The following is a 21,028-nucleotide window of genomic DNA, read 5'->3' as shown; positions in this document are numbered from 1 at the left end:
GTAGTATTTGGTAAGTGCTATTTGTTGGGGTAGTTTTAAGTGACTCAAGCAACCAAAGATTTATCTTATGTTTCTTTATGGATTAGTGCAAATATGTGTATGAGTGCCTTCCTGTAAGTGTGAAGTGCCCCTCTAATTGGAATTCACAAGAATCCACTATTGTGATGTCACATTGTGATATTACAGGGGAGGAGCTGTGAATGACTTCAATTCATAGTAAGCTTTCAGAAAGTTTAAGTAGCAACAGTTTGGGCAGTTTTTGTCAGAAACATCTGCTGCAGTAGTGTGGCCAGTTACAGGAATTAGCAGAGCATCAAGTAAGTAAAGTCAGAAGACTTTTGTTCATAATATTTCAAATGAAATTCCAATTACACTAAATGTCTGGTAAAATGACTGTCACAATTGATACTCTAACAATTGCACTGACCTTTGCATAGTAACTAGTAAGTGCTATTTGTTGGGGTAGTTTGAAGTGACTCTAGCAACAACAGACATTTGGATAATAGATCTATGCACAGTTTTATCTCTGAGTGCCACTCTAACTGTAGCAATCTTACCTACATTGCAATGTAAGTGCTAACAAGTTGGGGCATCACTTGAAGTCTAACGTCAAAAAGTGCAGGATGAATGTCTGAAAGTTGCCCAATCCTTGAAAATGTTTAGTTTCACATCTTGAAAACATCTGCTACAACTGTAGCATTTAATCCACACAAAAGGGTTAAGATGTTTATGGAAATATCCATGGAGACCATCCCAAAGTGGAACATTAATTATTTCATACAAAGAGTAAGTGCTTCTCTTTGGGGTAGTCTAAATGGTATGCTTGTCCCATTATCTTAAAGCTCACAGAAATTAATTCATATTGAGCGAAGACTGGAGAATTTAGCTAGTTTACATTGAAACTGTCTCCTCGCGATATTTGATTCAGTGAAACGACATTATGAGGAAAGATATCTGTCTATAGAGTCAAGCATATTAGAATCTAGCAGTTACATTATGTCTAGGTACAAAGCAGTCTTTCCTATTGCTAGAATGGTGAAGATGCTTCAGTTCCAGTGGCACAATGGGATTGTAAATGGGGAGGATATGTTAATACCTTCTATGTATAGACATATCTCAGAATATTTCAAATGAAAACATTTAATACTGTGTTTTGGAATTATCATTGTAGAATCGGTTCTAGAATGAACTCCAGTTTTACTCAACCTGATAGTACCAGGTGTGTGAAACCCTGAGGAAATGTAATCTTAATATTTCAGGTGGAACTTGAAGGTTCCACTATCAGAGAAAGTGTTTGATCAAACCAATGTCACACTTGATACTTTAACAATAGTGCTAACCTTTGAGTAGTATTTGGTAAGTGCTATTTGTTGGGGTAGTTTTAAGTGACTCAAGCAACCAAAGATTTATCTTATGTTTCTTTATGGATTAGTGCAAATATGTGTATGAGTGCCTTCCTGTAAGTGTGAAGTGCCCCTCTAATTGGAATTCACAAGAATCCACTATTGTGATGTCACATTGTGATATTACAGGGGAGGAGCTGTGAATGACTTCAATTCATAGTAAGCTTTCAGAAAGTTTAAGTAGCAACAGTTTGGGCAGTTTTTGTCAGAAACATCTGCTGCAGTAGTGTGGCCAGTTACAGGAATTAGCAGAGCACCAAGTAAGTAAAGTCAGAAAACTTTTGTTCATAATATTTCAAATGAAATTCCAATTACACTAAATGTCTGGTAAAATGACTGTCACAATTGATACTCTAACAATTGCACTGACCTTTGCATAGTAACTAGTAAGTGCTATTTGTTGGGGTAGTTTGAAGTGACTCTAGCAACAACAGACATTTGGATAATAGATCTATGCACAGTTTTATCTCTGAGTGCCACTCTAACTGTAGCAATCTTACCTACATTGCAATATAAGTGCTAACAAGTTGGGGCATCACTTGAAGTCTAACGTCAAAAAGTGCAGGATGAATGTCTGAAAGTTGCCCAATCCTTGAAAATGTTTAGTTTCACAGCTTGAAAACATCTGCTACAACTGTAGCATTTAATCCACACAAAAGGGTTAAGATGTTTATGGAAATATCCATGGAGACCATCCCAAAGTGGAACATTAATTATTTCATACAAAGAGTAAGTGCTTCTCTTTGGGGTAGTCTAAATGGTATGCTTGTCCCATTATCTTAAAGCTCACAGAAATGAATTCATATTGAGCGAAGACTGGAGAATTTAGCTAGTTTACATTGAAACTGTCTCCTCGCGATATTTGATTCAGTGAAACGACATTATGAGGAAAGATATCTGTCTATAGAATCAAGCATATTAGAATCTAGCAGTTACATTATGTCTAGGTACAAAGCAGTCTTTCCTATTGCTAGAATGGTGAAGATGCTTCAGTTCCAGTGGCACAATGGGATTGTAAATGGGGAGGATATGTTAATACCTTCTATGTATAGACATATCTCAGAATATTTCAAATGAAAACATTTAATACTGTGTTTTGGAATTATCATTGTAGAATTGGTTCTAGAATGAACTCCAGTTTTACTCAACCTGATAGTACCAGGTGTGTGAAACCCTGAAGAAATGTAATCTTAATATTTCAGGTGGAACTTGAAGGTTCCACTATCAGAGAAAGTGTTTGATCAAACCAATGTCACACTTGATACTTTAACAATAGTGCTGACCTTTGAGTAGTATTTGGTAAGTGCTATTTGTTGGGGTAGTTTTAAGTGACTCAAGCAACCAAAGATTTATCTTATGTTTCTTTATGGATTAGTGCAAATATGTGTATGAGTGCCTTCCTGTAAGTGTGAAGTGCCCCTCTAATTAGAATTCACAAGAATCCACTATTGTGATGTCACATTGTGATATTACAGGGGAGGAGCTGTGAATGACGTCAATTCATAGTAAGCTTTCAGAAAGTTTAAGTAGCAACAGTTTGGGCAGTTTTTGTCAGAAACATCTGCTGCAGTAGTGTGGCCAGTTACAGGAATTAGCAGAGCACCAAGTAAGTAAAGTCAGAAAACTTTTGTTCATAATATTTCAAATGAAATTCCAATTACACTAAATGTCTGGTAAAATGACTGTCACAATTGATACTCTAACAATTGCACTGACCTTTGCATAGTAACTAGTAAGTGCTATTTGTTGGGGTAGTTTGAAGTGACTCTAGCAACAACAGACATTTGGATAATAGATCTATGCACAGTTTTATCTCTGAGTGCCACTCTAACTGTAGCAATCTTACCTACATTGCAATGTAAGTGCTAACAAGTTGGGGCATCACTTGAAGTCTAACGTCAAAAAGTGCAGGATGAATGTCTGAAAGTTGCCCAATCCTTGAAAATGTTTAGTTTCACATCTTGAAAACATCTGCTACAACTGTAGCATTTAATCCACACAAAAGGGTTAAGATGTTTATGGAAATATCCATGGAGACCATCCCAAAGTGGAACATTAATTATTTCATACAAAGAGTAAGTGCTTCTCTTTGGGGTAGTCTAAATGGTATGCTTGTCCCATTATCTTAAAGCTCACAGAAATTAATTCATATTGAGCGAAGACTGGAGAATTTAGCTAGTTTACATTGAAACTGTCTCCTCGCGATATTTGATTCAGTGAAACGACATTATGAGGAAAGATATCTGTCTATAGAGTCAAGCATATTAGAATCTAGCAGTTACATTATGTCTAGGTACAAAGCAGTCTTTCCTATTGCTAGAATGGTGAAGATGCTTCAGTTCCAGTGGCACAATGGGATTGTAAATGGGGAGGATATGTTAATACCTTCTATGTATAGACATATCTCAGAATATTTCAAATGAAAACATTTAATACTGTGTTTTGGAATTATCATTGTAGAATCGGTTCTAGAATGAACTCCAGTTTTACTCAACCTGATAGTACCAGGTGTGTGAAACCCTGAGGAAATGTAATCTTAATATTTCAGGTGGAACTTGAAGGTTCCACTATCAGAGAAAGTGTTTGATCAAACCAATGTCACACTTGATACTTTAACAATAGTGCTAACCTTTGAGTAGTATTTGGTAAGTGCTATTTGTTGGGGTAGTTTTAAGTGACTCAAGCAACCAAAGATTTATCTTATGTTTCTTTATGGATTAGTGCAAATATGTGTATGAGTGCCTTCCTGTAAGTGTGAAGTGCCCCTCTAATTGGAATTCACAAGAATCCACTATTGTGATGTCACATTGTGATATTACAGGGGAGGAGCTGTGAATGACTTCAATTCATAGTAAGCTTTCAGAAAGTTTAAGTAGCAACAGTTTGGGCAGTTTTTGTCAGAAACATCTGCTGCAGTAGTGTGGCCAGTTACAGGAATTAGCAGAGCACCAAGTAAGTAAAGTCAGAAAACTTTTGTTCATAATATTTCAAATGAAATTCCAATTACACTAAATGTCTGGTAAAATGACTGTCACAATTGATACTCTAACAATTGCACTGACCTTTGCATAGTAACTAGTAAGTGCTATTTGTTGGGGTAGTTTGAAGTGACTCTAGCAACAACAGACATTTGGATAATAGATCTATGCACAGTTTTATCTCTGAGTGCCACTCTAACTGTAGCAATCTTACCTACATTGCAATATAAGTGCTAACAAGTTGGGGCATCACTTGAAGTCTAACGTCAAAAAGTGCAGGATGAATGTCTGAAAGTTGCCCAATCCTTGAAAATGTTTAGTTTCACAGCTTGAAAACATCTGCTACAACTGTAGCATTTAATCCACACAAAAGGGTTAAGATGTTTATGGAAATATCCATGGAGACCATCCCAAAGTGGAACATTAATTATTTCATACAAAGAGTAAGTGCTTCTCTTTGGGGTAGTCTAAATGGTATGCTTGTCCCATTATCTTAAAGCTCACAGAAATGAATTCATATTGAGCGAAGACTGGAGAATTTAGCTAGTTTACATTGAAACTGTCTCCTCGCGATATTTGATTCAGTGAAACGACATTATGAGGAAAGATATCTGTCTATAGAATCAAGCATATTAGAATCTAGCAGTTACATTATGTCTAGGTACAAAGCAGTCTTTCCTATTGCTAGAATGGTGAAGATGCTTCAGTTCCAGTGGCACAATGGGATTGTAAATGGGGAGGATATGTTAATACCTTCTATGTATAGACATATCTCAGAATATTTCAAATGAAAACATTTAATACTGTGTTTTGGAATTATCATTGTAGAATTGGTTCTAGAATGAACTCCAGTTTTACTCAACCTGATAGTACCAGGTGTGTGAAACCCTGAAGAAATGTAATCTTAATATTTCAGGTGGAACTTGAAGGTTCCACTATCAGAGAAAGTGTTTGATCAAACCAATGTCACACTTGATACTTTAACAATAGTGCTGACCTTTGAGTAGTATTTGGTAAGTGCTATTTGTTGGGGTAGTTTTAAGTGACTCAAGCAACCAAAGATTTATCTTATGTTTCTTTATGGATTAGTGCAAATATGTGTATGAGTGCCTTCCTGTAAGTGTGAAGTGCCCCTCTAATTAGAATTCACAAGAATCCACTATTGTGATGTCACATTGTGATATTACAGGGGAGGAGCTGTGAATGACGTCAATTCATAGTAAGCTTTCAGAAAGTTTAAGTAGCAACAGTTTGGGCAGTTTTTGTCAGAAACATCTGCTGCAGTAGTGTGGCCAGTTACAGGAATTAGCAGAGCACCAAGTAAGTAAAGTCAGAAAACTTTTGTTCATAATATTTCAAATGAAATTCCAATTACACTAAATGTCTGGTAAAATGACTGTCACAATTGATACTCTAACAATTGCACTGACCTTTGCATAGTAACTAGTAAGTGCTATTTGTTGGGGTAGTTTGAAGTGACTCTAGCAACAACAGACATTTGGATAATAGATCTATGCACAGTTTTATCTCTGAGTGCCACTCTAACTGTAGCAATCTTACCTACATTGCAATGTAAGTGCTAACAAGTTGGGGCATCACTTGAAGTCTAACGTCAAAAAGTGCAGGATGAATGTCTGAAAGTTGCCCAATCCTTGAAAATGTTTAGTTTCACATCTTGAAAACATCTGCTACAACTGTAGCATTTAATCCACACAAAAGGGTTAAGATGTTTATGGAAATATCCATGGAGACCATCCCAAAGTGGAACATTAATTATTTCATACAAAGAGTAAGTGCTTCTCTTTGGGGTAGTCTAAATGGTATGCTTGTCCCATTATCTTAAAGCTCACAGAAATTAATTCATATTGAGCGAAGACTGGAGAATTTAGCTAGTTTACATTGAAACTGTCTCCTCGCGATATTTGATTCAGTGAAACGACATTATGAGGAAAGATATCTGTCTATAGAGTCAAGCATATTAGAATCTAGCAGTTACATTATGTCTAGGTACAAAGCAGTCTTTCCTATTGCTAGAATGGTGAAGATGCTTCAGTTCCAGTGGCACAATGGGATTGTAAATGGGGAGGATATGTTAATACCTTCTATGTATAGACATATCTCAGAATATTTCAAATGAAAACATTTAATACTGTGTTTTGGAATTATCATTGTAGAATCGGTTCTAGAATGAACTCCAGTTTTACTCAACCTGATAGTACCAGGTGTGTGAAACCCTGAGGAAATGTAATCTTAATATTTCAGGTGGAACTTGAAGGTTCCACTATCAGAGAAAGTGTTTGATCAAACCAATGTCACACTTGATACTTTAACAATAGTGCTAACCTTTGAGTAGTATTTGGTAAGTGCTATTTGTTGGGGTAGTTTTAAGTGACTCAAGCAACCAAAGATTTATCTTATGTTTCTTTATGGATTAGTGCAAATATGTGTATGAGTGCCTTCCTGTAAGTGTGAAGTGCCCCTCTAATTGGAATTCACAAGAATCCACTATTGTGATGTCACATTGTGATATTACAGGGGAGGAGCTGTGAATGACTTCAATTCATAGTAAGCTTTCAGAAAGTTTAAGTAGCAACAGTTTGGGCAGTTTTTGTCAGAAACATCTGCTGCAGTAGTGTGGCCAGTTACAGGAATTAGCAGAGCACCAAGTAAGTAAAGTCAGAAAGCTTTTGTTCATAATATTTCAAATGAAATTCCAATTACACTAAATGTCTGGTAAAATGACTGTCACAATTGATACTCTAACAATTGCACTGACCTTTGCATAGTAACTAGTAAGTGCTATTTGTTGGGGTAGTTTGAAGTGACTCTAGCAACAACAGACATTTGGATAATAGATCTATGCACAGTTTTATCTCTGAGTGCCACTCTAACTGTAGCAATCTTACCTACATTGCAATGTAAGTGCTAACAAGTTGGGGCATCACTTGAAGTCTAACGTCAAAAAGTGCAGGATGAATGTCTGAAAGTTGCCCAATCCTTGAAAATGTTTAGTTTCACAGCTTGAAAACATCTGCTACAACTGTAGCATTTAATCCACACAAAAGGGTTAAGATGTTTATGGAAATATCCATGGAGACCATCCCAAAGTGGAACATTAATTATTTCATACAAAGAGTAAGTGCTTCTCTTTGGGGTAGTCTAAATGGTATGCTTGTCCCATTATCTTAAAGCTCACAGAAATGAATTCATATTGAGCGAAGACTGGAGAATTTAGCTAGTTTACATTGAAACTTTCTCCTCGTGATATTTGATTCAGTGAAACGACATTATGAGGAAAGATATCTGTCTATAGAATCAAGCATATTAGAATCTAGCAGTTACATTATGTCTAGGTACAAAGCAGTCTTTCCTATTGCTAGAATGGTGAAGATGCTTGAGTTCCAGTGGCACAATGGGATTGTAAATGGGGAGGATATGTTAATACCTTCTATGTATAGACATATCTCAGAATATTTCAAATTAAAACATTTAATACTGTGTTTTGGAATTATCATTGTAGAATCGGTTCTAGAATGAACTCCAGTTTTACTCAACCTGATAGTACCAGGTGTGTGAAACCCTGAAGAAATGTAATCTTAATATTTCAGGTGGAACTTGAAGGTTCCACTATCAGAGAAAGTGTTTGATCAAACCAATGTCACACTTGATACTTTAACAATAGTGCTGACCTTTGAGTAGTATTTGGTAAGTGCTATTTGTTGGGGTAGTTTTAAGTGACTCAAGCAACCAAAGATTTATCTTATGTTTCTTTATGGATTAGTGCAAATATGTGTATGAGTGCCTTCCTGTAAGTGTGAAGTGCCCCTCTAATTAGAATTCACAAGAATCCACTATTGTGATGTCACATTGTGATATTACAGGGGAGGAGCTGTTAATGACGTCAATTCATAGTAAGCTTTCAGAAAGTTTAAGTAGCAACAGTTTGGGCAGTTTTTGTCAGAAACATCTGCTGCAGTAGTGTGGCCAGTTACAGGAATTAGCAGAGCACCAAGTAAGTAAAGTCAGAAAACTTTTGTTCATAATATTTCAAATGAAATTCCAATTACACTAAATGTCTGGTAAAATGACTGTCACAATTGATACTCTAACAATTGCACTGACCTTTGCATAGTAACTAGTAAGTGCTATTTGTTGGGGTAGTTTGAAGTGACTCTAGCAACAACAGACATTTGGATAATAGATCTATGCACAGTTTTATCTCTGAGTGCCACTCTAACTGTAGCAATCTTACCTACATTGCAATGTAAGTGCTAACAAGTTGGGGCATCACTTGAAGTCTAACGTCAAAAAGTGCAGGATGAATGTCTGAAAGTTGCCCAATCCTTGAAAATGTCTAGTTTCACAGCTTGAAAACATCTGCTACAACTGTAGCATTTAATCCACACAAAAGGGTTAAGATGTTTATGGAAATATCCATGGAGACCATCCCAAAGTGGAACATTAATTATTTCATACAAAGAGTAAGTGCTTCTCTTTGGGGTAGTCTAAATGGTATGCTTGTCCCATTATCTTAAAGCTCACAGAAATGAATTCATATTGAGCGAAGACTGGAGAATTTAGCTAGTTTACATTGAAACTTTCTCCTCGCGATATTTGATTCAGTGAAACGACATTATGAGGAAAGATATCTGTCTATAGAATCAAGCATATTAGAATCTAGCAGTTACATTATGTCTAGGTACAAAGCAGTCTTTCCTATTGCTAGAATGGTGAAGATGCTTCAGTTCCAGTGGCACAATGGGATTGTAAATGGGGAGGATATGTTAATACCTTCTATGTATAGACATATCTCAGAATATTTCAAATTAAAACATTTAATACTGTGTTTTGGAATTATCATTGTAGAATCGGTTCTAGAATGAACTCCAGTTTCACTCAACCTGATAGTACCAGGTGTGTGAAACCCTGAGGAAATGTAATCTTAATATTTCAGGTGGAACTTGAAGGTTCCACTATCAGAGAAAGTGTTTGATCAAACCAATGTCACACTTGATACTTTAACAATAGTGCTGACCTTTGAGTAGTATTTGGTAAGTGCTATTTGTTGGGGTAGTTTTAAGTGACTCAAGCAACCAAAGATTTATCTTATGTTTCTTTATGGATTAGTGCAAATATGTGTATGAGTGCCTTCCTGTAAGTGTGAAGTGCCCCTCTAATTGGAATTCACAAGAATCCACTATTGTGATGTCACATTGTGATATTACAGGGGAGGAGCTGTGAATGACTTCAATTCATAGTAAGCTTTCAGAAAGTTTAAGTAGCAACAGTTTGGGCAGTTTTTGTCAGAAACATCTGCTGCAGTAGTGTGGCCAGTTACAGGAATTAGCAGAGCACCAAGTAAGTAAAGTCAGAAAACTTTTGTTCATAATATTTCAAATGAAATTCCAATTACACTAAATGTCTGGTAAAATGACTGTCACAATTGATACTCTAACAATTGCACTGACCTTTGCATAGTAACTAGTAAGTGCTATTTGTTGGGGTAGTTTGAAGTGACTCTAGCAACAACAGACATTTGGATAATAGATCTATGCACAGTTTTATCTCTGAGTGCCACTCTAACTGTAGCAATCTTACCTACATTGCAATGTAAGTGCTAACAAGTTGGGGCATCACTTGAAGTCTAACGTCAAAAAGTGCAGGATGAATGTCTGAAAGTTGCCCAATCCTTGAAAATGTTTAGTTTCACAGCTTGAAAACATCTGCTACAACTGTAGCATTTAATCCACACAAAAGGGTTAAGATGTTTATGGAAATATCCATGGAGACCATCCCAAAGTGGAACATTAATTATTTCATACAAAGAGTAAGTGCTTCTCTTTGGGGTAGTCTAAATGGTATGCTTGTCCCATTATCTTAAAGCTCACAGAAATGAATTCATATTGAGCGAAGACTGGAGAATTTAGCTAGTTTACATTGAAACTGTCTCCTCGCGATATTTGATTCAGTGAAACGACATTATGAGGAAAGATATCTGTCTATAGAATCAAGCATATGAGAATCTAGCAGTTACATTATGTCTAGGTACAAAGCAGTCTTTCCTATTGCTAGAATGGTGAAGATGCTTCAGTTCCAGTGGCACAATGGGATTGTAAATGGGGAGGATATGTTAATACCTTCTATGTATAGACATATCTCAGAATATTTCAAATTAAAACATTTAATACTGTGTTTTGGAATTATCATTGTAGAATCGGTTCTAGAATGAACTCCAGTTTCACTCAACCTGATAGTACCAGGTGTGTGAAACCCTGAGGAAATGTAATCTTAATATTTCAGGTGGAACTTGAAGGTTCCACTATCAGAGAAAGTGTTTGATCAAACCAATGTCACACTTGATACTTTAACAATAGTGCTGACCTTTGAGTAGTATTTGGTAAGTGCTATTTGTTGGGGTAGTTTTAAGTGACTCAAGCAACCAAAGATTTATCTTATGTTTCTTTATGGATTAGTGCAAATATGTGTATGAGTGCCTTCCTGTAAGTGTGAAGTGCCCCTCTAATTGGAATTCACAAGAATCCACTATTGTGATGTCACATTGTGATATTACAGGGGAGGAGCTGTGAATGACTTCAATTCATAGTAAGCTTTCAGAAAGTTTAAGTAGCAACAGTTTGGGCAGTTTTTGTCAGAAACATCTGCTGCAGTAGTGTGGCCAGTTACAGGAATTAGCAGAGCACCAAGTAAGTAAAGTCAGAAAACTTTTGTTCATAATATTTCAAATGAAATTCCAATTACACTAAATGTCTGGTAAAATGACTGTCACAATTGATACTCTAACAATTGCACTGACCTTTGCATAGTAACTAGTAAGTGCTATTTGTTGGGGTAGTTTGAAGTGACTCTAGCAACAACAGACATTTGGATAATAGATCTATGCACAGTTTTATCTCTGAGTGCCACTCTAACTGTAGCAATCTTACCTACATTGCAATGTAAGTGCTAACAAGTTGGGGCATCACTTGAAGTCTAACGTCAAAAAGTGCAGGATGAATGTCTGAAAGTTGCCCAATCCTTGAAAATGTTTAGTTTCACAGCTTGAAAACATCTGCTACAACTGTAGCATTTAATCCACACAAAAGGGTTAAGATGTTTATGGAAATATCCATGGAGACCATCACAAAGTGGAACATTAATTATTTCATACAAAGAGTAAGTGCTTCTCTTTGGGGTACTCTAAATGGTATGCTTGTCCCATTATCTTAAAGCTCACAGAAATTAATTCATATTGAGCGAAGACTGGAGAATTTAGCTAGTTTACATTGAAACTTTCTCCTCGCGATATTTGATTCAGTGAAACGACATTATGAGGAAAGATATCTGTCTATAGAATCAAGCATATTAGAATCTAGCAGTTACATTATGTCTAGGTACAAAGCAGTCTTTCCTATTGCTAGAATGGTGAAGATGCTTCAGTTCCAGTGGCACAATGGGATTGTAAATGGGGAGGATATGTTAATACCTTCTATGTATAGACATATCTCAGAATATTTCAAATTAAAACATTTAATACTGTGTTTTGGAATTAGCATTGTAGAATCGGTTCTAGAATGAACTCCAGTTTTACTCAACCTGATAGTACCAGGTGTGTGAAACCCTGAGGAAATGTAATCTTAATATTTCAGGTGGAATTTGAAGGTTCCACTATCAGAGAAAGTGTTTGATCAAATCAATGTCACACTTGATACTTTAACAATATTGCTGACCTTTGAGTAGTATTTGGTAAGTGCTATTTGTTGGGGTAGTTTTAAGTGACTCAAGCAACCAAAGATTTATCTTATGTTTCTTTATGGATTAGTGCAAATATGGGTATGAGTGCCTTCCTGTAAGTGTGAAGTGCCCCTCTAATTGGAATTCACAAGAATCCACTATTGTGATGTCACATTGTGATATTACAGGGGAGGAGCTGTGAATGACTTCAATTCATATTAAGCTTTCAGAAAGTTTAAGTAACAACAGTTTGGGCAGTTTTTGTCAGAAACATCTGCTGCAGTAGTGTGGCCAGTTACAGGAATTAGCAGAGCACCAAGTAAGTAAAGTCAGAAAACTTTTGTTCATAATATTTCAAATGAAATTCCAATTACACTAAATGTCTGGTAAAATGACTGTCACAATTGATACTCTAACAATTGCACTGACCTTTGCATAGTAACTAGTAAGTGCTATTTGTTGGGGTAGTTTGAAGTGACTCTAGCAACAACAGACATTTGGATAATAGATCTATGCACAGTTTTATCTCTGAGTGCCACTCTAACTGTAGCAATCTTACATACATTGCAATGTAAGTTCTAACAAGTTGGGGCATCACTTGAAGTCTAACGTCAAAAAGTGCAGGATGAATGTCTGAAAGTTGCCCAATCCTTGAAAATGTTTAGTTTCACATCTTGAAAACATCTGCTACAACTGTAGCATTTAATCCACACAGGTTAAGATGTTTATGGAAATATCCATGGAGACCATCCCAAAGTGGAACATTAATTATTTCATACAAAGAGTAAGTGCTTCTCTTTGGGGTAGTCTAAATGGTATGCTTGTCCCATTATCTTAAAGCTCACAGAAATGAATTCATATTGAGCGAAGACTGGAGAATTTAGCTAGTTTACATTGAAACTGTCTCCTCGCGATATTTGATTCAGTGAAACGACATTATGAGGAAAGATATCTGTCTATAGAATCAAGCATATTAGAATCTAGCAGTTACATTATGTCTAGGTACAAAGCAGTCTTTCCTATTGCTAGAATGGTGAAGATGCTTCAGTTCCAGTGGCACAATGGGATTGTAAATGGGGAGGATATGTTAATACCTTCTATGTATAGACATATCTCAGAATATTTCAAATTAAAACATTTAATACTGTGTTTTGGAATTAGCATTGTAGAATCGGTTCTAGAATGAACTCCAGTTTTACTCAACCTGATAGTACCAGGTGTGTGAAACCCTGAGGAAATGTAATCTTAATATTTCAGGTGGAATTTGAAGGTTCCACTATCAGAGAAAGTGTTTGATCAAATCAATGTCACACTTGATACTTTAACAATATTGCTGACCTTTGAGTAGTATTTGGTAAGTGCTATTTGTTGGGGTAGTTTTAAGTGACTCAAGCAACCAAAGATTTATCTTATGTTTCTTTATGGATTAGTGCAAATATGGGTATGAGTGCCTTCCTGTAAGTGTGAAGTGCCCCTCTAATTGGAATTCACAAGAATCCACTATTGTGATGTCACATTGTGATATTACAGGGGAGGAGCTGTGAATGACTTCAATTCATATTAAGCTTTCAGAAAGTTTAAGTAACAACAGTTTGGGCAGTTTTTGTCAGAAACATCTGCTGCAGTAGTGTGGCCAGTTACAGGAATTAGCAGAGCACCAAGTAAGTAAAGTCAGAAAACTTTTGTTCATAATATTTCAAATGAAATTCCAATTACACTAAATGTCTGGTAAAATGACTGTCACAATTGATACTCTAACAATTGCACTGACCTTTGCATAGTAACTAGTAAGTGCTATTTGTTGGGGTAGTTTGAAGTGACTCTAGCAACAACAGACATTTGGATAATAGATCTATGCACAGTTTTATCTCTGAGTGCCACTCTAACTGTAGCAATCTTACATACATTGCAATGTAAGTTCTAACAAGTTGGGGCATCACTTGAAGTCTAACGTCAAAAAGTGCAGGATGAATGTCTGAAAGTTGCCCAATCCTTGAAAATGTTTAGTTTCACATCTTGAAAACATCTGCTACAACTGTAGCATTTAATCCACACAGGTTAAGATGTTTATGGAAATATCCATGGAGACCATCCCAAAGTGGAACATTAATTATTTCATACAAAGAGTAAGTGCTTCTCTTTGGGGTAGTCTAAATGGTATGCTTGTCCCATTATCTTAAAGCTCACAGAAATGAATTCATATTGAGCGAAGACTGGAGAATTTAGCTAGTTTACATTGAAACTGTCTCCTCGCGATATTTGATTCAGTGAAACGACATTATGAGGAAAGATATCTGTCTATAGAATCAAGCATATTAGAATCTAGCAGTTACATTATGTCTAGGTACAAAGCAGTCTTTCCTATTGCTAGAATGGTGAAGATGCTTCAGTTCCAGTGGCACAATGGGATTGTAAATGGGGAGGATATGTTAATACCTTCTATGTATAGACATATCTCAGAATATGTCAAATTAAAACATTTAATACTGTGTTTTGGAATTAGCATGGTAGAATCGGTTCTAGAATGAACTCCAGTTTTACTCAACCTGATAGTACCAGGTGTGTGAAACCCTGAGGAAATGTAATCTTAATATTTCAGGTGGAATTTGAAGGTTCCACTATCAGAGAAAGTGTTTGATCAAACCAATGTCACACTTGATACTTTAACAATAGTGCTGACCTTTGAGTAGTATTTGGTAAGTGCTATTTGTTGGGGTAGTTTTAAGTGACTCAAGCAACCAAAGATTTATCTTATGTTTCTTTATGGATTAGTGCAAATATGTGTATGAGTGCCTTCCTGTAAGTGTGAAGTGCCCCTCTAATTGGAATTCACAAGAATCCACTATTGTGATGTCACATTGTGATATTACAGGGGAGGAGCTGTGAATGACTTCAATTCATAGTAAGCTTTCAGAAAGTTTAAGTAGCAACAGTTTGGGCAGTTTTTGTCAGAAACATTTGCTGCGGTAGTGTGGCCAGTTACAGGAATTAGCAGAGCACCAAGTAAGTAAAGTCAGAAAACTTTTGTTCATAATATTTCAAATGAAATTCCAATTACACCAAATGTCTGGTAAAATGACTGTCACAATTGATACTCTAACAATTGCACTGACCTTTGCATAGTAACTAGTAAGTGCTATTTGTTGGGGTAGTTTGAAGTGACTCTAGCAACAACAGACATTTGGATAATAGATCTATGCACAGTTTTATCTCTGAGTGCCACTCTAACTGTAGCAATCTTACCTACATTGCAAAGTAAGTGCTAACAAGCTGGGGCATCACTTGAAATCTAACGTCAAAAAGTGCAGGATGAATGTCTGAAAGTTGCCCAATCCTTGAAAATGTTTAGTTTCACATCTTGAAAACATCTGCTACAACTGTAGCATTTAATCCACACAAAAGGGTTAAGATGTTTATGGAAATATCCATGGAGACCATCCCAAAGTGGAACATTAATTATTTCATACAAAGAGTAAGTGCTTCTCTTTGGGGTAGTCTAAATGGTATGCTTGTCCCATTATCTTAAAGCTCACAGAAATGAATTCATATTGAGCGAAGACTGGAGAATTTAGCTAGTTTACATTGAAACTGTCTCCTCGCGATATTTGATTCAGTGAAACGACATTATGAGGAAAGATATCTGTCTATAGAATCAAGCATATTAGAATCTAGCAGTTACATTATGTCTAGGTACAAAGCAGTCTTTCCTATTGCTAGAATGGTGAAGATGCTTCAGTTCCAGTGGCACAATGGGATTGTAAATGGGGAGGATATGTTAATACCTTCTATGTATAGACATATCTCAGAATATTTCAAATTAAAACATTTAATACTGTGTTTTGGAATTAGCATTGTAGAATCGGTTCTAGAATGAACTCCAGTTTTACTCAACCTGATAGTACCAGGTGTGTGAAACCCTGAGGAAATGTAATCTTAATATTTCAGGTGGAATTTGAAGGTTCCACTATCAGAGAAAGTGTTTGATCAAACCAATGTCACACTTGATACTTTAACAATAGTGCTGACCTTTGAGTAGTATTTGGTAAGTGCTATTTGTTGGGGTAGTTTTAAGTGACTCAAGCAACCAAAGATTTATCTTATGTTTCTTTATGGATTAGTGCAAATATGTGTATGAGTGCCTTCCTGTAAGTGTGAAGTGCCCCTCTAATTGGAATTCACAAGAATCCACTATTGTGATGTCACATTGTGATATTACAGGGGAGGAGCTGTGAATGACTTCAATTCATAGTAAGCTTTCAGAAAGTTTAAGTAGCAACAGTTTGGGCAGTTTTTGTCAGAAACATTTGCTGCGGTAGTGTGGCCAGTTACAGGAATTAGCAGAGCACCAAGTAAGTAAAGTCAGAAAACTTTTGTTCATAATATTTCAAATGAAATTCCAATTACACCAAATGTCTGGTAAAATGATTGTCACAATTGATACTCTAACAATTGCACTGACCTTTGCATAGTAACTAGTAAGTGCTATTTGTTGGGGTAGTTTGAAGTGACTCTAGCAACAACAGACATTTGGATAATAGATCTATGCACAGTTTTATCTCTGAGTGCCACTCTAACTGTAGCAATCTTACCTACATTGCAAAGTAAGTGCTAACAAGCTGGGGCATCACTTGAAGTCTAACGTCAAAAAGTGCAGGATGAATGTCTGAAAGTTGCCCAATCCTTGAAAATGTTTAGTTTCACAGCTTGAAAACATCTGCTACAACTGTAGCATTTAATCCACACAAAAGGGTTAAGATGTTTATGGAAATATCCATGGAGACCATCCCAAAGTGGAACATTAATTATTTCATACAAAGAGTAAGTGCTTCTCTTTGGGGTAGTCTAAATGGTATGCTTGTCCCATTATCTTAAAGCTCACAGAAATGAATTCATATTGAGCGAAGACTGGAGAATTTAGCTAGTTTACATTGAAACTGTCTCCTCGCGATATTTGATTCAGTGAAACGACATTATGAGGAAAGATATCTGTCTATAGAATCAAGCATATTAGAATCTAGCAGTTACATTATGTCTAGGTACAAAGCAGTCTTTCCTATGGCTAGAATGGTGAAGATGCTTCAGTTCCAGTGGCACAATGGGATTGTAAATGGGGAGGATATGTTAATACCTTCTATGTATAGACATATCTCAGAATATTTCAAATTAAAACATTTAATACTGTGTTTTGGAATTAGCATTGTAGAATCGGTTCTAGAATGAACTCCAGTTTTACTCAACCTGATAGTACCAGGTGTGTGAAACCCTGAGGAAATGTAATCTTAATATTTCAGGTGGAATTTGAAGGTTCCACTATCAGAGAAAGTGTTTGATCAAACCAATGTCACACTTGATACTTTAACAATAGTGCTGACCTTTGAGTAGTATTTGGTAAGTGCTATTTGTTGGGGTAGTTTTAAGTGACTCAAGCAACCAAAGATTTATCTTATGTTTCTTTATGGATTAGTGCAAATATGTGTATGAGTGCCTTCCTGTAAGTGTGAAGTGCCCCTCTAATTGGAATTCACAAGAATCCACTATTGTGATGTCACATTGTGATATTACAGGGGAGGAGCTGTGAATGACTTCAATTCATAGTAAGCTTTCAGAAAGTTTAAGTAGCAACAGTTTGGGCAGTTTTTGTCAGAAACATTTGCTGCGGTAGTGTGGCCAGTTACAGGAATTAGCAGAGCACCAAGTAAGTAAAGTCAGAAAACTTTTGTTCATAATATTTCAAATGAAATTCCAATTACACCAAATGTCTGGTAAAATGATTGTCACAATTGATACTCTAACAATTGCACTGACCTTTGCATAGTAACTAGTAAGTGCTATTTGTTGGGGTAGTTTGAAGTGACTCTAGCAACAACAGACATTTGGATAATAGATCTATGCACAGTTTTATCTCTGAGTGCCACTCTAACTGTAGCAATCTTACCTACATTGCAAAGTAAGTGCTAACAAGCTGGGGCATCACTTGAAGTCTAACGTCAAAAAGTGCAGGATGAATGTCTGAAAGTTGCCCAATCCTTGAAAATGTTTAGTTTCACAGCTTGAAAACATCTGCTACAACTGTAGCATTTAATCCACACAAAAGGGTTAAGATGTTTATGGAAATATCCATGGAGACCATCCCAAAGTGGAACATTAATTATTTCATACAAAGAGTAAGTGCTTCTCTTTGGGGTAGTCTAAATGGTATGCTTGTCCCATTATCTTAAAGCTCACAGAAATGAATTCATATTGAGCGAAGACTGGAGAATTTAGCTAGTTTACATTGAAACTGTCTCCTCGCGATATTTGATTCAGTGAAACGACATTATGAGGAAAGATATCTGTCTATAGAATCAAGCATATTAGAATCTAGCAGTTACATTATGTCTAGGTACAAAGCAGTCTTTCCTATGGCTAGAATGGTGAAGATGCTTCAGTTCCAGTGGCACAATGGGATTGTAAATGGGGAGGATATGTTAATACCTTCTATGTATAGACATATCTCAGAATATTTCAAATTGAAACATTTAATACTGTGTTTTGGAATTAGCATTGTAGAATCGGTTCTAGAATGAACTCCAGTTTTACTCAACCTGATAGTACCAGGTGTGTGAAACCCTGAGGAAATGTAATCTTAATATTTCAGGTGGAATTTGAAGGTTCCACTATCAGAGAAAGTGTTTGATCAAACCAATGTCACACTTTATACTTTAACAATAGTGCTGACCTTTGAGTAGTATTTGGTAAGTGCTATTTGTTGGGGTAGTTTTAAGTGACTCAAGCAACCAAAGATTTATCTTATGTTTCTTTATGGATTAGTGCAAATATGTGTATGAGTGCCTTCCTGTAAGTGTGAAGTGCCCCTCTAATTGGAATTCACAAGAATCCACTATTGTGATGTCACATTGTGATATTACAGGGGAGGAGCTGTGAATGACTTCAATTCATAGTAAGCTTTCAGAAAGTTTAAGTAGCAACAGTTTGGGCAGTTTTTGTCAGAAACATTTGCTGCGGTAGTGTGGCCAGTTACAGGAATTAGCAGAGCACCAAGTAAGTAAAGTCAGAAAACTTTTGTTCATAATATTTCAAATGAAATTCCAATTACACCAAATGTCTGGTAAAATGATTGTCACAATTGATACTCTAACAATTGCACTGACCTTTGCATAGTAACTAGTAAGTGCTATTTGTTGGGGTAGTTTGAAGTGACTCTAGCAACAACAGACATTTGGATAATAGATCTATGCACAGTTTTATCTCTGAGTGCCACTCTAACTGTAGCAATCTTACCTACATTGCAAAGTAAGTGCTAACAAGCTGGGGCATCACTTGAAGTCTAACGTCAAAAAGTGCAGGATGAATGTCTGAAAGTTGCCCAATCCTTGAAAATGTTTAGTTTCACAGCTTGAAAACATCTGCTACAACTGTAGCATTTAATCCACACAAAAGGGTTAAGATGTTTATGGAAATATCCATGGAGACCATCCCAAAGTGGAACATTAATTATTTCATACAAAGAGTAAGTGCTTCTCTTTGGGGTAGTCTAAATGGTATGCTTGTCCCATTATCTTAAAGCTCACAGAAATGAATTCATATTGAGCGAAGACTGGACAATTTAGCTAGTTTACATTGAAACTGTCTCCTCGCGATATTTGATTCAGTGAAACGACATTATGAGGAAAGATATCTGTCTATAGAATCAAGCATATTAGAATCTAGCAGTTACATTATGTCTAGGTACAAAGCAGTCTTTCCTATTGCTAGAGTGGTGAAGATGCTTCAGTTCCAGTGGCACAATGGGATTGTAAATGGGGAGGATATGTTAATACCTTCTATGTATAGACATATCTCAGAATATTTCAAATTAAAACATTTAATACTGTGTTTTCGAATTAGCATTGTAGAATCGGTTCTAGAATGAACTCCAGTTTTACTCAACCTGATAGTACCAGGTGTGTGAAACCCTGAGGAAATGTAATCTTAATATTTCAGGTGGAACTTGAAGGTTCCACTATCAGAGAAAGTGTTTGATCAAACCAATGTCACACTTGATACTTTAACAATAGTGCTGACCTTTGAGTAGTATTTGGTAAGTGCTATTTGTTGGGGTAGTTTTAAGTGACTCAAGCAACCAAAGATTTATCTTATGTTTCTTTATGGATTAGTGCAAATATGTGTATGAGTGCCTTCCTGTAAGTGTGAAGTGCCCCTCTAATTGGAATTCACAAGAATCCACTATTGTGATGTCACATTGTGATATTACAGGGGAGGAGCTGTGAATGACTTCAATTCATAGTAAGCTTTCAGAAAGTTTAAGTAGCAACAGTTTGGGCAGTTTTTGTCAGAAACATCTGCTGCAGTAGTGTGGCCAGTTACAGGAATTAGCAGAGCACCAAGTAAGTAAAGTCAGAAAACTTTTGTTCATAATATTTCAAATGAAATTCCAATTACACTAAATGTCTGGTAAAATGACTGTCACAATTGATACTCTAACAATTGCACTGAATTTGCATAGTAACTACTAAGTGCTATTTGTTGGGGTAGTTTGAAGTGACTCTAGCAACAACAGACATTTGGATAATAGATCTATGCATAGTTTTATCTCTGAGTGCCACTCTAACTGTAGCAATCTTACCTACATTGCAAAGTAAGTGCTAACAAGTTGGGGCATCACTTGAAGTCTAACGTCAAAAAGTGCAGGATGAATGTCTGAAAGTTGCCCAATCCTTGAAAATGTTTAGTTTCACATCTTGAAAACATCTGCTACAACTGTAGCATTTAATCCACACAGGTTAAGATGTTTATGGAAATATCCATGGAGACCATCCCAAAGTGGAACATTAATTATTTCATACAAAGAGTAAGTGCTTCTCTTTGGGGTAGTCTAAATGGTATGCTTGTCCCATTATCTTAAAGCTTACAGAA

Source organism: Salminus brasiliensis, chromosome 20 (genome assembly GCF_030463535.1).
Source record: "Salminus brasiliensis chromosome 20, fSalBra1.hap2, whole genome shotgun sequence".
NCBI lineage: Eukaryota > Metazoa > Chordata > Actinopteri > Characiformes > Bryconidae > Salminus > Salminus brasiliensis.
Note: the sequence above shows the minus strand (reverse complement) of the source record.